We start from the raw sequence: 19,913 nt of genomic DNA, 5'->3' as shown, positions 1-19,913 counted from the left end.
ACTGAAGACATACATTGTTTTAGATTGTCATACTGTAACTTTTGCAATTGTCAGCAATTGCAAAAGATATCTGTACAGCCTTGATCAGTAGTTCTTAGATCAGTATGAGAGCTCACTGATACAATGATCTCTCTTTCAGGTTAATACCTCTATGATAGACTATGTTTTTATTATTGCAATGATGCTAACAACAGTTGCTGACTCTAGCTTGGCTGTTCATCTGTCTCTGAAGTTGAAGCTAATATGGTGGTTAGATTATAAATGGGAAAGGAAATAAAATAAGATTTTGATTTTTTTCCCTGTTTTTTTTAAAGGAAGTAGACAGCTATTGAAAGATTCCCACGAACCCATGTACCCTTTGAATTTTATGTAAGTCCTGTTTTAAGAACTTAAGTGGAATATGGGTTTTGCTGGTTGTTTTGCATGGAAGTCAGCTTTACCCTACATTAATTATTTTATTGCATGCAGTAGTCAGCTGTTTCTGGTAACTGACATTAACAAAATTATCCAACCAACAAATATTTTCAGTTTAAATATGAAAGGAAAGAGAAAGCCTGGCTTTCTCATGTTGAAACATAGTTTCTTCATTTTTTTCTCATGACAGTGTTTGATTGCATCCTTCATTGTTTCTGACAGTATTTAATTTCTTTTTTGCTTTACCCTGTGCCTACAAGAATAAAAGGAGCAAAGTGACTTTAAAATAAAACAGGCAAGAAAACCGATTTAAAAAAAAAAAAAAAGAAAAAGAAAGGAGGTGCCAAACCAAAGCCCTGAATTCAAATGCACCCACACAATGAGTTTTAAGAGAGTCCAGAACCAGACCTTGAATTTTGTGGGTCTGGTTATGCTCCAGTTTGTCCATAACCCAACATCAAATATCTGGGCTCACAATTACATGTGAAGTTTTAATAGGGTAAATGGATTGATTGAAAATACTTTGTGAAGAGGTTATGAGAAAAGACTTATCTAGTAAGTGCGGCCAAGATTTCAGCCGTTATTTCAGATGTGAAGCATTTGGCAACAAGAGATGATTTTCATCAAAAAGGAAGCACTAGTTCATTATTTTTGGTTTGAGAATAATTTGGTTCTTTGTTTAATGCTACACAGTGTACCAGCAAACAAAAATTATATAAATAGAATGAAAATTATTTTTTTCTTTAATCAAGTAACATAGCACCCTAAAGGGAAGAAATTAATAACATGATTTTACAACCATATGAAGTGTGAGATATGACCTGTTAATATGCAAAATTCATGCACACACCCCCATGCAAAATCAGCCTATTTATTTCTGAGTAGGAACTGGCACAGTTTGCCCAAGTGACTATAAAGCTAAGTGGCTTTGTTTGTTTATTATTGCAGTGCAGCATAGTTTCCACTGGATAGCTATGCTAAACTGATGCTACTTTAATGCAGAGATGTATATACAAATGAATAGACCCACTCAGAGACTTAATTTGACTGTACATCCAAGTTTTTTAATCAGAATTTATTCACTTATCTGAGAATCAAGCCCTCTGTTCTCCCTAGTGCATACCTCTAATCATCCTGTCATGCTAGGAAGTAGTTTATTCCTCTTTCCCTCTTTCCTCTCTTCCTTCCCATAATACAATTACTACAGACTCTTGATTCTTCTCACATGTTGTGGTTCTTGGGTCTCCCTTCCTTGGCCAGTTCTTTTGGGAAGAGAATTGTTTCTTTGCTGGGCTCTGGTGCTTGCTTCAGCGTACCATGGAAATTCAGGAGTAGTATTTGGCTTCCCAGAGATTCAATTCTGTTCTAATGGACTTGCAGTATTTGATTACAGTAAGAACCATGCCTGTGGAAAAGCAAGCAAACCTCAGAGGACATTTTTAAAAGCAGGAGCACCTTTGGAACAGTAACACAAGCTCTGATAGGGTGGGCATAGAAGAGGAGGAAAGAAGGGAGCCAGAGAGATCCATGACTAATGCAGCAGTAGTCCAGACAGATCTGAATCTTAGGACAGATTTCAACTATGCCATGCACTGGCTTAACTCTGATCCCACTGAAATCAAACTTCAAGGAGGGGGAGAGGGCTTAGGCCTTCCCACCTTTCAGTCCAGTTCTGATCAAGCGCTGGAGTGTATTCAATGTACCCTCAAAATACATTTAGGGGTATCTTGCTGCTACTGCTGATGATAAATTTGTGAAATAACATACACTTTCTGTGCCTTGTGTGTGCCAAGTTTGTGCATGTCTGCATTCAAATACAGATGAAAAATTAAATTTGTTTGGCTTGAACAGTTTTCACTGACAGCATAACTCATTCCTCTTGAGTTCCTGGATAAGTCGTAGCTGAAACTATTTGTTCTGCTTTTACTGCCCAGTGCCTGAAAGCTGGGGTTAGAGCTGGCTTGCTTTAAATCAAATCTGTGCTGAGACACACCAACAGCTGGGACAAAGGCAGTAGGCTGCCTCTTTCCCAATCCTCCCAGTTCAACCACACTTCAGAGAAAGTCTTTAGAGAAGGAATAGACTTAGTTGCAGATGATACTGCAAATTCTGTATGACCTTCAGTAATTACATTAAAATGGGTTTGTTTGTATTATTTTTTTGTCTGATATTTGACAGTAGTCATATGTCTACATATCCTTCCTTTCTCATGTTGGAAAACAAAATAGAAAATTGATGTCTTGCAATATTGGTAATTGCAGTGAAAGCATATTATAAGATCAGAAACTGTCAACCCCTCTTTGTTGAAAGCATGTCTATTTTATCTTGACAGCTAATTTACCTCAGCGCTTTCCCAGGATCAAGACAGCGTCATTCCAGTTAAACGGAGACTCCCCCCAGCTGACAGAAATGTTAGTTAGCATTGGCAATTGCACCAATACCAAATACCAGCTTGATTTTAGAAGAAAGTGTGAAGCTTTTAATCCTGCCTATTGATTAGATAGGGTGACTGTCCGAGAAGAAAATGTGGAGAGAATTCCAGCTTAAGAATCTGTCTTTAAACAGTGTTCAAAGCTTTTTGCAAGCATATCTAGTAAATACAGGACCAGTTCTGATTTACAGTATGATTAGTAGCATTACTCTGAAAGCATGAGTTGGCCATAAAAATGTTACAAATCAATTAAGTCCATGTTCCAATCTGATAGGTTGCTGCTGGTTAAAAAAGAAAAATTCTCATAAATGAGAATTCTTTGTTACCAACATTCTGTAGCTGGGTTATTCTTTCATTGTTCTTGACTAGGAAATTATGTTTGATTAATATATGAGGGTATTTTCTTCTATATGAAGGTATTAAGCATGCTTAGCAACTTTTTCAGGTGTTATTAGCGCTTTGAGATGCCTCAGTTTAGGACATACTCCAAAGAGCACAGTTTTCAGAAGAATCAGAAAGGTACCATATCACTTTGGGGTGTATCAAGTTGGTACAAAGTATCAACAGTTGCTTTTGAAAGAGTGGGCAGTGTAGCAGATGGAGGCACAATTTTTAAATTGCAGAATTTGTACTATGAGTGTACTAAAACAGATTCTTTGCAGCCTCAAATCCTACATTTTCTGTGCTTACTTATTCCTACAGAAAATACCTTTTTATGACTTGCTGCTTCCAGTGTACTGAATACAAACTTTTTCTTTGATATTGCAAGTTTTCCAAAATACCAAAGCGATGCGAGGGAAACATCATCTGTATGTTTTGCCAAACAGATTGGCTTTGGCTACCCACATAAGTTTTCTGGATCTTTTGATCAAATCCTCCACCCTGTTGCAAATTTGGAATTCATGCCAAATATAGCGTCCAGCAGTGAGAAAAATCTGAATTCTTTCGTGTGAGCTACAGTGGGGTTTTTTATTCTTGTTTGTGATAAATCTTCTGTATATATTGTTATCAAAGCTGGTCAATTTATTCCTCAAATAATTTGAAAATACTGTTGTTGCTTTTTAATTCAACCAACTTAACATGCATTCTCAGAAAACTCTCTTACCAATACTGGTTACAAGTACTACTGCTTTTCATTTCATAATTATTTGCAAATACATATTGCTAGCTTTTGTTAATATCCAAATTTTTAATAGTTGGGAAAATGATATTTTTACTGGAAAATTATGTCTGCATATTGGAAACAGAAAGCAGACAGGGCTTACCCACTGAAGTCAGTGGGACTCTTTCCGAAATTTCCATTTAGTATGTCTGACAGAAATGGGCTTAAATGCATCATGCTGCTTCAGTCAAGATATTTCCAAAAACATTATTGGGGAAATATTATTGCTGATGGTTTTCATCAGGAATACTGGGTACAGCCAGATTACCTGTTACTTAAGAAAGCTTAATTCAAAAAGAAACAGGTGTAAAAAAAGTGCTCAGATTGTCCGGGGTTGGAAGGATCCTATAAGGGGGAATAAGAAAGATTAGCCAGCATGGTCAGGCAAAACAAAAAGAGGGATATGATTGTAGTCTATAAATATATTAGAAAAAGAAGTGCTATTTAAGCTAAGGGAAATACTGACACAAGAACAGATGGGTATAATCTAACTGTGTACAGCTATTCTGGATTTTAGAACATTTCTAATTCTAAAAGAAATGAGAATCTATGACAACTTTCCACTAAGAGTATCAGGAGCAAAAACCGCCAAAAAAACCCAACCCCCAAACCAAAAAACTCTAATTGATTATAAGCAGAGCCTGAGCGGCATATGAAAAAGATTATATGGCATGGTTGCCTGCAAAAACAAGGGACTGAACTCAATGACCCAAGAGTCCCTTCCAATCTGCTGTTCTTAATTAGATATACGAGTATCATGGGAGCTCTTCTAGCCTCCAGCCTGTTCCTGCAAGAGGATCCTTTTATTTATGTAACTTCCCACTGAAATCCCTGCAAATCTGCAGATCCCCACTGACATGTAGGTGATATGGATTCTTGGATCAAATTCCAGGGAGGGTTCATGATCCCAGAAGAAAATTCTATATCTGGCTTCTGTTTTCCTTGGTTTTGCATGCAGCTTCTGTTTCAATTAGAAAAACTCCCTTCTCTTCATTGTTTCATTTTCCTTGTGAAGATAACTTTTCTTCTTGAAGAATGATTTAAATGCTAATAAATCATACATTTATAATTAAAATCCATACGGCTGGAAATACTTTTACATGCAGAATACCTGTGGCCAACGCCTGAGTGCCCTTGTCACTGAAATCAGTGCAAGTGAAGCATTCAGTGGTTTTCCTGTCCCTTGAACCAACATTATACCTTTCATCACCACAGGTCAGGTCTTGTGCCATGAAACTTTAAACACATACTTCTCATGGGATCAGTGGGTAAATGTTAAGGTAGCCTAAGCTTCCAATATCTGTGGGGGAAAAAAATTGTAGTGGGACCCTCTGAAAACAAAGTACTTGATCTGGTAGCATCATAGACAATCACACAGATTTTTCATGCCCTTTATGGTGCTCCTAATGCAGTAATTTTTGAGACTGGATCTTTATCTTACCACTTGTGATCAATTCAAAATACTCACTAAAGTCTTTCCTTTACAGAGGATAATCTGACCATTTCTGCCTCTGTTGCTTCACCTATAAATTAGTGCAGTGTGCTGAGGACTAAACAGATTTGCAAGGGATGTCTGGAGTCTCTGATAGGAAGTCCTACTTGTAAATTATTATGATAAAGATCTTTCCTAGAAATTAACGATTGGTTGGAAGTTCTTACTTGCTATGATGACAGATGGGAATGGAATGATTCCCACTAATTTGGGATGGCTGGTAACAAAGCCTGACAACTTGGGTTACTGCTTTCAATTGTTCAGTGATTCTCTAACGTGCTGTTTTCCCAGGGAAGTTCACCAATAACAAAAACCCCAGCAGTTCTTACTGTTCACTAGCTTGCTTTATGAAAGCCATGACCTCCAAAACTTCTGAAGCAATCCCAGGACCATTTGCTCATACCAGCAGCCATACCAGGTTTGACTGCTAGGCACCCTCTGCCAAAGGGAAGTATGGTACCAGGGCCTGAAAGGAATACAAACCAGCATCAAATGCTGAATAAAGATGACTGAAATTTTCTTCTCTCTCCATCCTGAGAGGAAAGGGTTGGGTTCTGGCATTTTTCTTTGGCAGCATTTTATCTTTGACTTTGTACTGAAAATAGTGTATTCCTTCATATTCTGGACACTGCAATCAATAATCTTAGAATTTTATTACATTTTTAAAAATATGTTACTGAAGCAAACCTCTGCCTTTGACATCATTTGTGCCATTGTTGAAAGGTTGTTAAATTCAATCCTGATTATTAAACCAATGAAAAATCCATAATACCACTATTCCACTCTGCACTGCAAAAGGTAGCTGGGTATCTTGTCTCTGGGGGTCTAAGGCACAACCACTAATCTGTGACAAGCACAGACCAAGAACAAGCTTGCAAGAAGAAAGCTGCAGCTGTCATCAAGCACAGGCTACAGGTTTGCAAACCTCTGCAAATGCCTTTCTACTCAGAACCTTGTAGCCTGTGAATGGAAAAGAGAGAAATTTTATCCAAAGCAAGTCAGCCTGGAACTCCTGCTGCCTTTTAGCTGTAAAGTGGAAGCTGAAGTGTCTTTCATTATCATGCAGCACCTGACATGCTGCTCTTCTACTTGGCCTTTTTCTCAATATTGTCTGTACAGATGACAACCTGCAATTTCTCAGTACATTACAAACAGCAGCAATTGCAAGTGACTTAAATTTACGCAGTTAAATGTTTTAGAAATGCAAACAGTCTTCATTTTCTAGTAAGTAGAAGAACTGAACTCATAAATATCAGATCATCTTTGTTTGTGCAGAGAACATGGGAAAAGGCAAGACTGTCTACCTGTTAGAGGTGTCAGGACAGCCTGCTTGCTTTGTGTTGTTCATGCTCTTATTTGCTATTTAAAAATGCTCTATAATCTATACTGTTGTTTCTTTATCTTCACGGGACTGTCAGGAGATTTAAGTAGTTAATCTTTTTTAACAGCATAGGGAAATGGAAAATACAGTATATGCATTAAATACTGTCATTCAGTCCGGAGGATATTTCAGTGGATATTTTGGGCAATTTAATTTTCTTTCATTTTGTCTTTATAGATATATACTAGCTCTGCCTTGGACCCTTTGCCAGTGCAAGTAATTTTGAATTTCACTGCACAATTTTCTGCTTTGTTTCTTCACATTTAAGGTAGCAAGTGTTTTGTGTCTGTGGGAGTCCTAGATTCCAAAATTTGCTGGCTTTTTTTCTCTTCCTTTTGACTTGCAGGATATATTCATTGAAATGAAGTTTTGGAGGAATTCAAATCTGCCCATATAAGGAAATGCATGCAAAGCCATAATGGAAACATATAAAGCGTAACCATTTGTCAAAGAAATCAGATCTGTTGTCTTGAAAGGCACTTTGAGTTTACTTCTTTTGGCCTTAGAGTTTACTTCTCACAGAGGTCACAAAGCTTCATTATTTGATGCAATTGGGTGATTCTGAGATATTTTGATTTGGATTTGGACAATTTGAAATGAGCAGTTAAAATCATTAGCTGCACTTTCATCTCTTACGTTGGCACCCTAAGCAGTCTTAGGTTGACATCCCTAAGGGACAAAATTGCTACTCTGCTCCTTTTGCTTTCTCTATCTCATCTGGATTTTCATTGCGTTTATTGTAGGATGTTCAACCTATTTAAAACACTTTGAGGGAGGTTAGTAACTTTGATTACAAAGTCCTCAGTAAGCAAGAAGTCAATTTTACCTCACCATCCTTACGTTCTTACACAGGGGCTCAACATTATAGAGGTTAAAGAGTCTGAATATCCATGTTGAGTCTCAAGTTGAAGGTAAAGGGGAGATAATCAGGGGTGTTCTCTGCCTGTATTTTTTTCTTTTTGGGAAAAAGCTTATTCATTTGATTTGTGAGTTATTCAAGCAGCTTGCAAACATATTAATAGTACCTGAAGATCTTTGATTGCTACTGTTTCTCTTGAGCTGAGGCCGAATTTATTTGCCAATTAACATAAACTTTGATTTTATGAACCACCTTATGAACAGTACAAAATAAAGGGTGGGGGATTTAAAATTATTTCCTATAATTTGTACAGGTAGCATAATCTTTCGAGAATGTCACAAAATGTTAATTCCAATTTAAGCTGGTAAGCTCATCAGGTAAAGATTGTTACCCCTATTTCACTGGTATGGAAAACCGCACCAAAGAGACTGTACCACTACCTGTTCAATCTGTTCAATTCCAAACTTTTCAGACTGATATTCAGAAGCACTGAAGAGTAACATCTCCAGTTAAAGTTAGTATTAACAGTGATGAACACCTTATGCTTATCAGTCCCAAAATTTCAGAATTATTTACATTCTGGCTGTCCCTGTGTTTGGGTCTCAAAGCAAGCCATTTTATATTGCCTTGTAATCCAAAGGGCTGAGTACCTGCCCTTTGAGGATCCATGCTCCTTCTCTTGGTGGTACTGAACACAGGGACTAAGATGTCTCAAAGTGGGACCCCCAGAATAAATGAACACATTTTGGGAAAAGGAAAGATATTAAATGACTTACATCAGGGCTCACTGTAATTGTGGTTAGAATTAAGATGGCAAATCACGAAATTGTCACTCCTTATATTGTGATTGCCGTAATTCCTTTCCCACATGAAGCCAAATAGAATCTCTTTCAGCAAAGGCTTTCATAGGTACATATTTTGTATCTGAGGCTGATAGCGTATGTTTAAAGCATTTCAGAAATGTGTTGTCTGATATCCTTTCTCTGTATGATCCAAAATGTGCTGGCAATATTCTTCAGGTTAGATACGTCAAAACAAATAATGATGCTGACCAAAACCCGACTTCTGTACTTAGAGTCAAATAAAAAGAAGCCAAAGATCCCACATAAGAATAGACTTTCAGCTGTTGATCTATTTTGCTTTGCAGCCATTATGCCATCCCTACTGGGAGACAAGGTAGGAAATGGTCTATCAAATAGTAGTACGAGAAAAAGTCAGAGAGCTGCACAGAGATTTATAAGAATTACTGATAAAATGTTACCTTACTTAGTATTTCTGTGGATGCATTCATAAGCAAGAAACATTGGTTTGGGGTGATAGGCTTCTGTAGGAAATGATGGGAGAAAGAATATTCTTTTTTTTAGATTACTTGCTTTATATTGTTCTGTATTTTTTTTGAGAGGCAACCCCCCCCCCACCCCCAAGTTATGGTAGACACAGCACAATTTTTGAAGGATGTATGGATTTCAGACTGGGACTGGCCTCTGTCCAGCCTGTTCAGAGCACAAGCAGAATGAGGTTGTGTCAGTCTGCACCCACTGGGGTAGATATGTTCTGTGTGGTGTTTTTAAGTGTGTATACGTTTCTGTTATGTAAGGATGAAAGTCTTGGCAAATATTCTTGTATGCGTCTTCCACTGCATAAATAATTTTGACAGCTTTGTTGAATAAATCAGGATTGACTTCATATATACAGTCCTTGAACACTTTTCAAATGTTTTCATATAAATCTCTTCGATTTCACAACCTGTTTATGATGATCTCTTCTGAAGCCATGTGGCTCTAGTGAAAGCTTTACTCAGTGTCTGTAGATGTAACCTGTATCTTCAGTATCAGAGAACAGCAGTAAGACTTACCAGCAGCACTACTGCAGCTTCTGCAAATGAAGTAATCTTTATACCATCACACTGTTACTAAGGATAAGGGTGCATCTTTTCTTCAAACCAGAGAAAAACTGCAGGAATTTGATGAAATGGATCTGTACAAAGGAAATCTGCATATGATATATCACTACATCAGATGTTTTACTGTATGTGATTTTAAACTGAATGCCATTTTCCTGCACGTGTGAGTTTGTTGCAGCTGTCATTTAAAATTCTTTTATAGATGGAAAACTGCAGACAGCTGTACGTACCTTGGCTAAAACATCTCTGCTGTAGTGTCATCTCATAGGGCTTCAGATTTTCCCAAACTTCTGTTTATGGCTAGATGGAGAAGGAAAACTTTTTCTCTTCTCTGCTTAGCTATGAATCCATTTGATAAGGTTCAGCTCAAGTAACCAAATCACTTTTGAGAATGAAAGAAAATAATTTTTCCGTTACTAAAGAAAAAGTTTGCAATCTTTTTGAACAGCTGTACTGCTGAGGTGGGTGTGGATAGAATGTTGAAGTCTGGTGGGAAAGCTGCCAGAAAGGGCTTTGTGCATTTGAATGTGCTTAGAAAAAAATAGCTCTGAATTATTTAGGGTTTTTTTGGGGGGCTGGGGTAGTGGCTAAAGAAGAATATTCTGAATAGGTTATTTTCCTCATAAGTGAAATGCTGTCTCTTTGGCATGATTCAAGTCTGTGAACAGTGCAAAGCTAACCTGCCTTTGAGGGAAAAACAGAGGCCGTTCTCTTTCTGGACTCGTGATGCCTTCAGGAGGAGCCTAACACATGAAGAGAGCTCCACAGAAACTCTCCTTCACCCCATTGTTGCACATGGGACTTACACACAGTCCAAGAGCCTGCTCTCTGCCCTTTTTATGGTAGGGCAAGCTTCCATGAAAAGAATTAGGAAACTGCTGTTGTACTCTCCTGAGTTTGGAGAGAAAAATGCTTTTTATCCTTTGGCCGAGCCCTAGGAGAGACGGTTCTTCTTGCTTCCTCCCCATCTTCATCCTACAGAATGAGTAGGTGTATAGAAACAAGGATTAATACTTCCTTCCAAGATTCTTCTCAGGATTTTATGACAATCATGAATGACTACAACATGTTATGGCATTAAATTTTTGCCTCTGCACCTCTATAGCACAGCATACCAGCTATTGAACCTTTAATACATCTTCATGTAGCATTTACCTATCTTCTGTTGGCCTTCCCTTCTGTCACTCATCGAGAGTGACATTAAATCTTCCAGAGGAACATATATGGTGATGCTCCTCTGAGCTTTCTAGTAACTTGGGATAGCAAAGACACTCCGGGGGGGGGTGGGGAGGGGCAGAGCTGCTTAATACCAGAGTTATTTCTATTGCATTTCACGCAACTTAGAATTTGAGTTATGATGCATAAACCAGTGAATTAATGTGTTTCTGGGTCCTTCTAGGGCCAGTTTTTTGAAGCCATACACTTATGTTTGGAAGATTGATTCTCTTGGACTCCAGAACTTTAATCTCAAGAGACATCTGTATTAAAGTAATTTAATATCAGTCATAGGGCTTGTTTACATGGGGAAATTGACTAGCATTGCTATGGGAGAATAGCTTTACTTCAGTGTAACTCCCCCATGTGGACGTTGTGCTCTAGAATAAGACTGACTTCATTTTGAAATAATTACTCTTACTAATTGTTCCAGAATAGAGTGTCCACAGGAGGGAGTTATGCAGAAATAGCTATAACAGAATAGTTACAGCTCAGCTGATTAAATTCACTGGGTAGGAATGTCTGGTGCAAGGGTGGCACAAGATTTACAAGGGTAAAAATGCAGTAGTTAGTCAGCTCTGCTCTCGTTGACAAACTGGGTTGCTAGTGTTAGCTGTTTCTCCTATACAAAGATTTGTAGTTTCCACAGTGCTCTGGGAAACTGCAGCAGTTTTGCTTTGATAGTGTTCTCCAAATAACTCAATAAATTTAATATGAAATACAGCTTTGTCTCCTTCCCCCCCCCTTCCTTTTAATTTTCTAAATCAAATTTACTTTTGAACATGTAATTCTTGGGTGAAAAATAAGGTTTCTATTTTTTCTTACTGTGTTCCCTGACCTGCTGGTATTTGTCGGTTCACTGACCCTTCATGCCTCTCATTACCTCTGAGTTAAAGGATACCTTCTTGAAAGATCTGTTCACTCTGGTCACCATATGGTCAGCCTTTACCACTAAAAGGGCGGCAGGATGTCTGTTTTTTTGGTGGTTTTTTTTTCCCCTGTAAGGGCAAAGAGCTGTTTGCTGCTACCACTTTCTCTCTGTTTTCTAAAATGTATTTCAGACATTGTTGATAGCTGCCTGAATTTCAAATGGCTGGGAAAAAACCAGAGATGCTAAATAAAAGTAAAATTGTAACTTCTCCCATAAAACCTGCAGTTACAAAATATGTTTTGTGACTCTTCAGAAATCTTCAGGAATTGAGGTTTTGTGCGGTTTTGTGCAAGCTGTTCTGTAAAGGTAAGAGTTGTACATTTTAGTCCTAGCTCTGCTAAAGAATCAGTATGTGGCCTTAGTGGAATCTCTTATGTGTCACCATTTGCTCTTTCTATGCACATAGACAGGCTATAGACATGCTATAAGGCATGTCTTACAGTTGAAACCATCAGGTAACAGGTGCTATGCCACTGCAAGTGCTAAACATTAATTTTTATTGCTCAGCTTGCAAGTTCTTAAAGCAGTCATTCAGGGAAGGGGACTAAGAATGGGAGCAAAGGTGCTGAAACTCTGATAACCTCTCTGTGATATGTTGTGGACAGTAATGAGCTTACTTTTCCAGTTCTTCAAGCCAGTTCAAAGTTAGGTGGTTGCATTGCCATAGAGATGAGTCCGAGTTAATATAGCTCATTTTCCAAGATGTAGCACTGTCCTAACATAGTCACTCATGGTGCACGGTAACCTGGCTGCCTCTAGGAGTGCTGGCACGGCAGACTTGCAGCCAGCCTGAATATACAGTGTAGACATTAAATACAAAGGTTCCTGGGTGAGGATTGCAAGGGATTTGAAATAGTCACCCTCACTGAACCTTTTATTGGGTTTCTGACTTGCAGAAGAGTACTCCTAGCCAGTGTATTGGGAAGGAAGGAGTGAGTAGAGGTCTGAAAGTGAAGGAAAAATTTAACTACAGTTAAAATCAAAGTTAACCCAGTAAAATGAGGTCAGCTGGCTCACTGTTCTGAGTATAGTAACATGGATGTTTAAAAATAGCGACAACTGCTACTATAGAATAAAAGAACCTGTGCTAAATCTAGTGAGAGAGAGTCTGTAGTGAAAAGGACAGAACATGCCAAGATTGAATGAAGTTCCCATGGAATCACAGAAAACCAGCTAAACCAGATGGTTCCTTTCCCTTCCCTCAACAAATAGCCTGTCCCTCTACCTGTGCTATTTCCAATGAACAGAAAAATCAGTGGAATCCTCTTCACTCTGCAGCAGTCCTTTACATATTGAAATATTGTTGTTCCTTCTCCCTTTGCTTTTCTCTTCACTGGAGAAAACAGTTTCAGCTTACGCAGTTTTTCCTCATAGGTCTTGCTGTGTAGATCTCCACTTGTTCTTGTTGCTCTCTTCCAGACTGTTTCCAGCAAGTTCGTATCTCATTCATGCACTGCACTTGAGGCTTTACCTGTACCTCACCTAGAGGCTGAAGGGCTACTTCATGTATTCTACGTACTTTATATGTTCTGGTATGGTTTTTATTTGCACTAGTTTTTATGTGAGGAAAAAGTGAGTGCTTTTGCAAATAAACCAAACTTATTCATTCAAATTCAGACTAACACTCAAAGTGAAAGGGGGGAAATGGGCTAGACCTGGGCTGCTACTGAGCTTAACAGGAGCTGGGAATAAGGAGTGATTTCCTCCCACAGAAGCAATGTAAGAGGAGAACAGGAAAATGACAAGAGAAAGAGCAGCAAAGTAAAAGTGAGATTCTCTCAGCTAAAGGCAACTTTAGCTGAAAGATAAAGCAGCTTTAGATTTAAAAGGTTGCGCCTTGCTGTTAGAGCTACAATTCAGTTGTTTCCTCTAACATGAGACCCATATGCATCATACAACTGTTAATTCAGACAGGGTGTTTCTAACTTGGATTAGGAGGTAATAGAGGCATGCAGTCCCCATCTCTATCTAGAGAGTGACTGTACTGTGACTGCTTGTATTCAGATCAGGCTAACTGGAGGCAATCTCTTTAAAGTATCACCATTTAACTGTGCAATGATTAGTAAACTTGTTTTGGCTGGCTTGATGTCGAAAGAAGCAGAAAGTAGAGTGAGGATTAAAGAGGGAGCTGAAGAAGATCAAGGGAACCAAGTGCTCAAAAGGACTTATTTTTCTTTTCTGTTATGGAAGGTATATTCACCTTGCCATGACTTACACGTTTGCATTTTAGCTGAAAAGGAACCCCTGTATTATCCATGCTGCAACTTTAGCAAAGCTCTTAAAATGTTATGCTACAGGGTCACTGTGGGTACTTTTGTCCAGCACACTCTTTCCGAGGGTTTACTGTGGCAGCATATTTTGCTGCTTTCCTTCAAAACAGTCTCAGCAAATATGAAGAAAGTATTAAAAAATAAAAGCTATAGAAGGAGCTCAGGTAGAGCAGAGAAATCTCTTAATATGGCCACAAAGTGCTGATCTGTAATAACTGAGGCTTTGAGCACTGAAAACTTTTAATGCCCTTACTTCTAATCTCGTGCAATGCCTCTGTGGGAAGTGAACTCTTAAATCTGCACTTGATTCTGACAAGTTGTGCTGAGGCATTGAAGAGATTTTTGTAAAGAAGGATGTCAGACAGATCTGTTTCTTCGCCCTGGGTATTGAGTTACTGAATTCTGAAATTAGTTGTCTACGTGTCCAGTGATATGATACTTTTCAGTCACTGGATAATTACCTCTGCAGAAAGAGCAGAGCAGAACATTATCCCTGTGCTCCCGTGTGTCCTCATTTCTCAGCATATTTGTAGAAGACTAAAGCCATTACCAGGAGTACAGTGAAGCCCACTAAAATGGGTCAACCACAGCACTGCTGACTGCCCTGTTTCCAACACGTGGCATTGTGGCAGTGTGAATAATTCCCTGAGGGAATATTTACTTAAGATTGATTAGTTGATAACTGTAACTGTTAAACCAATATGCATTTAACATTGTTCTTCATTAAACTGAGAGACAGGATGTTCATTAAAAAGAAGAATGTTTCTTCTAAATTAAAAGAAATTGTAAGTCAGACCAACTGCTCGCCTGCTAGACTCCTACAGCTGCTGTGCTGAAAGTGAGGGGATTCAGTGGGAAGAGTTTTTGAGCAGCACTCAGGTGGACAGAATAGTCTCCAAGGTCCTGTCCTGAAGTACTGCACTGCAGTTGTTTCAGTAGCAGCAACTCATGTTAAAAGGTGTCTGGATATTAAGGACAGTGGGCACACCATTCATCTGTGTCTCCTTGGACATAGATCCTGGCTGACATACAGAGGATCCCTGGGTTTTTCCCCCTGCTCCCTGTGCAACTCAGAAAGCAGTCAGCCCTGTGCTTCCTCAGGCCTCTCACCCCTCAGCTTGCTATCTTCTCTAAATATCCCAGTCCAACATGATAAGCTGGGACATCTGATTTGGTAGTTATAAACCAGTTTGCAACTGTGCCCAACTAAAAGCTCCAACGTGAAGCTGTCCTCAGAGGGCTGCAAGATCTGATCAAGGGGGTAAAGATTGGTTTTTCTATCCTCTTAGCTTGGCATGTGAAGCTGTTTCTTAAAGAATTTAAACTATGTAATTGAGGCTCTTTGTTTTGTTTTGTATTTTTCTTGAAACAGGACTAATATGGAAATTTAAAGATCTAAGTGGTCCCTTCTGAAAGTTCCTAACATTGCTATCAGTATCATTCCTTTTTATAAACAGAACTGTTACAGTTCTAAGAAATAAAGTATCCAAAGAATGCACTCATAAAAGATTACGCATACAATGGAATTTTTTAGCCTCAATGGGAACAGAAGGCTTTGTGAGAAGTGTTTGTGTGCAATGAACATAATGTTTAAATCAATTTTTAAGCCGTTGCTAATGAAACACCACCCTTTGAATAAGGGGCTACAAGGCATGCGTCTTACAGACGCACAATGTATCAGTTCCTGCCCAGCATATCAAGGCCCTAGGGGTTGAGAGTATGAAACAACTGTTCAAAAAGAACCATGCTAGAAGGGGAGGGGAGCTGGGAAACAGCCTGAAATGCAGCTTGGAGTGATGTGAGATTTATTCCCTTAGCTCGTGTTTTCCGTAGTTTCATCATATGATTTGGCAATTCTGCAGAGCTGGTGTTAAATACATCGCATGCGAGTGCCACAGAGATAATTCTGAGCCTTGGATGAGTGACAGACCTCACAGAAAAGTAGTTACATGGCAGTTCCTACCTGTTCCACTTTTGTAGTCCAGCTTTTGTTTCTGTTGTGGTCTCCAGTCTGTTTCTCCAATCATGTAACTGATCTAACCACACCTTCAGGGGTTTCCTTTAGCGGGGTGTGCTGGTTTTGGCTGGGATAGAGTTAATTTTCTTCATAGTAGCTACTATGGGGCTATGTTTAGGATTTGTGCTGAAAACAGTGTTGATAATACAGGGATGCTGTTATTGCTGAGCAGTGCTTACAGAGAGTCAAGACCTTTTCTGCTTCTCACACTGCCCCACCAGAGAGTAGGCTGGGGTTGCACAAGAAGTTGGGAGGGGACACAGCTGGGACAGCTGGCCCCAACTGACCAAAGGGGTATTCCATACCATATGATGTCATGCTCAGCAATTAAAAGCTGGGGGAAGAAGAAGGAATGGGGGACATTCAGAGTGATGGCGTTTGTCTGCCCAAGTCACCATTACATGTGATGGAGCCCTGCTTTCCTGGAGATGGCCGAACACCTGCCTGCTGATGGGAAGGAGTGAATGAATTCCTTGTTTTGCTTTGCTTGCGTGTGTGGCTTTTGCTTTACCTATTAAACTGTCTTTATCTCAACCCACGAGTTTTCTCACTTTTACCCTTCCGATTCTCTCCCCCATCCCACTGGGTGGGGGGAGCAAGCGAGCGGCTGCGCGGTGCTTAGTTGCCAGCTGGGGTTAAACCACAACACGGGGCATGGCTGGTGACACTGCCCCTACTCACATTTTTCAATGAATGGGGAGGCTGGGGGCATCCTTCAGCTGCATCCTCCCTTCACGTGCATTATCTGCTGCTAGAAGTCCTCCAGGCAGATACCCTTCACAACTCAACCCCAGCATTGCTCAATGTTAGCAATATAGAAATACAGTTTAGGATTAATTGGTCATTCTGAAGGGTTCGGTGAATGGTTCAGATGGGTACGTACCTTCCAGCCTATGAGTTGCTTCCAAATCATTTCCTCGGAGAGCTGTGAAAGTTTGTTTCTTGAGTCTGCTATTAGGTTCATTGCCAGACAATATGGGTTTTTGGTCTTGACTGGATAACTCTCAAGCTTAAAATTAATTTTCAGCGTGGGTATACAAATGTTTCCATTGCAGATAGACCTTCTCACAAACATCTACAAAACCTTGCCATCGCAAACATTCTCTTGCACACACATTTGTTCCTACGAACTTTCATGAATTACAAGCAAAATGAGACACACAAAAAGAAGCCACTAAATAAATTTAGTAGTTCTTCATTCAAGTGAATGTTTAGATCGACTGTTGCACAATAGTTGCCCAGAACTGCATGGAGCTGAGTATCTCTGGTATGAATTTATCTCTGGAATTTCCACTGGTTAGCAAAGTTTGTTACATACTCATTTCAGCAAGGATAACCCACTAGAAAATAAGCCACTGGGAAATACAGCATCTAGCTAGATCTTTCTTTGGTCTTTTTTTTTTTTGGTGGTGTGTTTAACTATCACTGCATCTGCTGAGCACATTCAGACTGGGGGGACGAAAAAAAATAAAAGCATAGAGAGCAAGTGAGAAGTTCCTGGAATGTTACAAGCTGCTGTGTCACAGGGAATAGCAAGGCAGGCAGGCAGAAAGCTCCTCTCTCCAAAGCTGACACTACAGTGGGAAAATTTGATACTTACTAGGTAGTGAATTGACTGAAGCCATAACTTCGAAGTAAACGTACAGTTGCAAACAAATACTGAATATCCTGCTCTTAATTTCTCTTCCCCTTAATTCTTATACCCTATGCTTTTTAAGATATGCTTTCTGAACTGTATTCTTTGAAATCTTTTGGTCCAGATGGCCTTATGTTTTGTAGACCTAGGGGCTACTGTACATTTTAAAACTACTTCAAATGTTTTTGTTTTAAAGTGATGGTCCCACTTAGACAATAAACCAGATGATTGTCTAATTACAGTTTACAGATGCCACTTGGGATGAAGCAAAGATTACCTTGTATCCATTAAAAAGAGAGAAATTATTTCATTCTTCCATCAGCAACAAAGCTAGAGCTGTCCTGAATCCTCAGAGAAAGCAAAGCCTGGTTCCCATGCTGTCCTGTGCACCATGTTTCCCAAAGAATGCTGTCTTCTGGCACATACAGCTCCTTTAGCCTGCAAATGTATAAACTGTTGTCTAAAACAAGAGGATGCATTGTCCTTAGAAAGAGCAGCAAAGCCTGAACCGTGAGAAGAGAAAACCTCTACCCTCATCCTTCACACATGGACTTACACCATTATCAAGATTGCATAAGCAAAGTGTGTCTTTTTCTAGTCTTCCTCTCCCTTAGAACTGTGCTCTCTGAGAGCTTTTCAAAAGGGGGAAAAAACCAAAACAAAACTTAAGGAAGGTGTTGAGGGGGTCTAATTTGTATTGACCATTTCTAACCTTTCCTTACCCACCCTGAAAGGCCTGACCAGGGTGAGAATTAGCCTTAAAATTTACTCATTTCTGAATGGATTAATGGTTTAGGGCCTGATTGCCAGACCTGCTGAAGTAAGCTGAAAGGCTTTCCTTAATTGATCCTGATCAATGAATTCATTAAAGAAGGTTACCTCTCCTGACAGTTTAGGTATTCTTAATATGACTATGTTGCATGGTAAGCAACAATTTTTGCTTCATGACAGACAAAAGTAACATTAAAAAGATTAAAACATTACTCATGCCAGTCAAAGTTGAACGTAGGGAAAAAGAGAGGAGATAAACAAAGCAGTAATCCATGCAAACATACCTGCAGGTTTCTGTAAAATTAGAACTTGGGGACCCATCCTCTTGTTATGAGTGCAAACTGAATAGATCCAATGAAGTCTGTAGAGTTCTTGTGGTGTAAACAAGTGTAGTCACTTGGTCAAGTGTTCCTCATTCCCCTTCCACCCAAGTGCTAGTAGCTGTTTCAGTGACCAAAAGAAAAATGTTCTGGTTTTTAACCCAAATGTGCATTTTTTGCCTAATGTTTTAAAAACCACAACCGAGTTACAATGTTTTTGGGGTGTATCTGCATAGTGATGGTAGCTCCACCCAAACTCCAAGCCACAGGGGCTGGTGACAGCTCAGACTGGCAGCCATTTTGATGCATGGCTGTGGTCTGGTAGCTCGGGCACCAATCCCATGCTAGTGCGTCTGAGCAGCTTCTAGAGCAGCGCACATCCAGGCATCTGGCAACACAGGCAGAGCAAATTCACGCTTGTTTGCACCTGGGTGCGTAAACATCCCCTCTGATGCTTTAATAGCCTCAACATTTTCTGGTTTCAGTGGAGCTTAGCAGCTCGTCATGAAAAGTTTGCAACTGCTTTTAGGGGAATCAAAGCACACTGACTTAATTTTCACTTAACGTCAACTGCAGGCAGGCTCGCCAGTTTATTAACAGCACTTGGCCGCAAAGGGCTGTAAAAAGGAGGCTGCGGAGTTAACTGTTGCCTTTGAATAGAAACCTTTCATTTCTGTCGATGCAGTAGTACAACATCTGTTACGCTGCAACAAATTAACATTGGGGAGCAGAGGAGTCGCAGAGGAAGGCCTGGCTGGTTTAGAAATCGTTGGCATGTCAGTGGCTCGCAAATCTCCGGTGCCACCCAGCACAGACTGGGTCACCAGTGGGATTCAGCGAGACTTTCACGCAGGCAGTTTCATGCCTGTCCCTTAGAACTGCACGGGGCGGGGGGGGGGGAGGAATAGCGTGGGGCTATGTAAATGAGGCAGGTTTAATTTGCTCCTTCCCCCATTCTTATGGGGGGTTGCGTGTCGTATACGTGGGAGGCGTTTACGTAAACAGCCCTGCCTGCTGCTGCAACAGGCCGGTCCGAAACTACGCGCAGAGAGGCGAAGGGTGGCAGTACCTTCTCATGCCGAAGGCGGTGAAACGGGGCCAAAGAATGCGG

At 39.8% G+C, this 19,913-nt stretch overlaps 1 long non-coding RNA gene across 1 annotated transcript; it reads right to left on the bottom strand.

Moving 5' to 3' along the window:
• Positions 1–1,134: 1,134 nt before the first annotated feature.
• On the bottom strand, positions 1,135–18,866 carry LOC127015488 (uncharacterized). The gene is made up of 3 exons (XR_007766353.1): positions 18,767–18,866; positions 17,989–18,149; positions 1,135–1,819 (listed from the first exon to the last, which is right to left on the bottom strand). It is a non-coding gene; the product is annotated as an uncharacterized LOC127015488 (long non-coding RNA).
• Between the last annotated feature and the right edge of the window lie 1,047 nt (positions 18,867–19,913).

This window comes from Gymnogyps californianus, chromosome 1, assembly GCF_018139145.2.
Source record: "Gymnogyps californianus isolate 813 chromosome 1, ASM1813914v2, whole genome shotgun sequence".
In the NCBI taxonomy this organism is placed as follows: Eukaryota; Metazoa; Chordata; class Aves; order Accipitriformes; family Cathartidae; genus Gymnogyps; species Gymnogyps californianus.
Note: the sequence above shows the minus strand (reverse complement) of the source record. Positions and strands in the feature narration are given on the sequence as shown.